This window comes from Myotis lucifugus, unplaced genomic scaffold, assembly GCF_000147115.1.
Source record: "Myotis lucifugus unplaced genomic scaffold, Myoluc2.0 scaffold_683, whole genome shotgun sequence".
NCBI lineage: Eukaryota > Metazoa > Chordata > Mammalia > Chiroptera > Vespertilionidae > Myotis > Myotis lucifugus.
Genome location: NW_005871731.1, coordinates 183,748 through 186,620, shown reverse-complemented (window position 1 = coordinate 186,620; position 2,873 = coordinate 183,748).

Here is a 2,873-nt window from a genome sequence, read left to right as displayed (position 1 = left end):
TAAGGGCAGAGGGTGTGGGTGGGAACCGGGTGGAGGGGAGCTATGGGGGGAAAAAAGAGGAACAACTGTAATAATCTGAACAATAAAGTTTTAATAAAAACAAACAAACAAAAAAAACCATAATTCCTAAATACCATTGTCTAGGAATCAATAAAAATGTTGACAAAGGAAAAAAAAAAAAGAAAAAAGCTGGTTAATATCAATGGCGATCCTGTGCTTTCTGTTTGTTCTGTGCATGGACCAGTGCTAAAGGGTCACTGGATGGTTCTCCACACTGGTCCTAATTCTCCCTCCTGGCCCCATGTCGGGTTGGCCATGCACACCCAGTAGATGAGCCCAGAAGTCCAGGAGTAATGCTCCATGGGGCCCCAGACACTTTCTTGTATTAGTTGTCAGCTAGCTTTGACATGGCAAGGGACACCACTCTCCTGGGATGTCCAGTTCCTCATTACTAGTGGGGACTTAGGAGACTACAAGTCTTGCCCCTCAGCTTACCCCCACATGCATCCATCCTCATCCTTCATAAGGATCCTGGATCTTCCAACTCCTTCACAAAGACCAGTGTCCTTCACAAACGTTCCCAATCCACAATCTATATCTCCTGTCATTGGAGCCTTTCCCAGTTCCCCACCTTCCCACAGTCTGGGATTCTCAGAATTGACCCTATGCTTAATCCATCCTTGAGAGTTGAGATGGGACCTCCATAGGGATACCAGATGTCTGGAAGAGAAGAAGGGGCTCACCTGGGGGTGGAGAAGGAGAATGTATTGATGTAGAGGAAGGTGCCTCTACAACGCCTCACTGGAGATTGCCTATGCACTTGTCCATTGTGGTGTTGCACTGACTTAGAAAGAAATATACAGATAACCCAAGTACAGAAACACACAGGTACAGAACACTCCCAGTCTGTGCTGGGCACTCAGGTGCTGGGCTTATGTCCAGGTTTACATAGACCCACACTATAGACATGGGCAATAACCTGAGGAAAACACACACACACACACACACACACACACACACACACACACACAATTGGTGCCACCCAGACAGTGCCACAAGACACACACAATGGACACTCCCCATATGCTGGCAGGAAACACCATCACCAATCGTGTTCCAACACCCCACCTCTCTGCCCCCTCAACCTCGCATCCCACAGTATATTGTCCCTCAGAGTCCAGGCTACATCACCTCATTTCAGGAGCAAGGGTCTGCTCGGCACAGGCCAAACTTATGGAGGGGGGAGACCACCTGTAACGCATGCCCCCAATGTGGTATCATGTTGAGACCAAGCCTCTCCTTCTGGAAATGCTTGTACTGCAGAATGGTCTCACCATTGAAAACACACAGCACCATTTCCTGGAGAATCCATGCGACCTCCACAACTGGTTGGGTGGTGTTATTTTTAATGAAATGAAAATGGGAAATTACCCAGGAATGCAAAAGTAGAGATTCCAACAATGCCCATGGGGCTCAAGGGAGTGTGTGGGCTGCTCAGAGGTAGGTGAACTGATTTGAGGGCCTCAAGTATCAGGAGCTGCTTCAGAACACCTGGGAGGGATCTGCGCTCCTCAACTACCTGAATCCAAAATAGCTGTCTCAACCTCTGGCTGGAAGATGCTGAGACCACAAGGCCCATGTCTAGGCCCAGATCTTTTCCCAGCCCCTTAGAGTTTAATCTCAGGGAACACAAATATCATAATTACCTGTGGGTGATTGTGCAGCTCAGGCCCGGTTCCCCACCCTCCACACTGACAGCAGGGGCCCCTCCCCTCCTGTTCTCTCCCTCACTGTGTGCTCTGCGCTCATGAGAACCCTTATGGCTGGTTCACCACAGGGTCCCTGCCTGGTCTGTGATGGTGTTCACATGTGTTCTCATTTGGTAAAAAAAACCCACACAAATATATTGATTAGACTTGCAGTGGTTCTCAACCTTCCTAATGCCGTGACCCTTTAATACAGTTCCTCATGTTGTGGTGACCCCCAACCGTAAAATTATTTTCATTGCTACTTCGTAACTGTAATTTTGCTGCTGGTATGAATCGTAATGTAAATATCTGATATGCAGGATGTATTTTCATTGTTCACGACCCACAGGTTGAGAACCGCTGGATTAGAGAGCGATAGTATGGGGGGGGGGGGGGCGGTGGAGAAACTCTCATTTGTTGTTCCACTAATTTTATACATTCATTGTTTGATTCTTGCATGGGCCCTGAATGGGGATGGAACCTGCAACCTTGGCATTATTGAGATGCTTTAATCAACTGAGCTCTCTGGCCAGGGCCAAATTTATCAGGAGTTTTAAGTAAAATAAGTCAGTAATGTATCTGCGAATAGATAGATACCAGAAACACCATGACGACAGATAGTGATAGAAGGCTAGAATTCATGAAGTTTTATAAGTGTTTTCTGGATATATTTGAAATAAGCTAACTCAAAGGTAGATTATGTCCTTGCAGCAGGAATTTCATATGCCAATTAGGAAGTATTGAAAAGGGGAGGAGTATTTTGTTTCAGGGAGATGGGCATGTATGGAAAGATAAAAGCGCATGTTAAAAAGTGTGTTTTAGCCTGGTCAATATTACTCAGTGGTTGAGTACAAACTATGAACCAAGAAGTCAAGGTTAGATTCCAGTCAGGGCACAAGCCAGGATTGCAGGCTTTATACAGAGTGTGGGGCATGCAGGAGGCAGCTGATCAATGATTCTAACTCATCATTGATGTTTCTAGCTCTCTCTCCCTTCTCTGAAAATTAAGATGGCAAGTCTATATAGATATGACCATCTCTCTCATTTCCTGGGAGAATCATTGTTGCCTCTGTGGCAGCAAATATTGTCCAGAAGTGAAGACTACTGCCATCAGAATGATCAGGA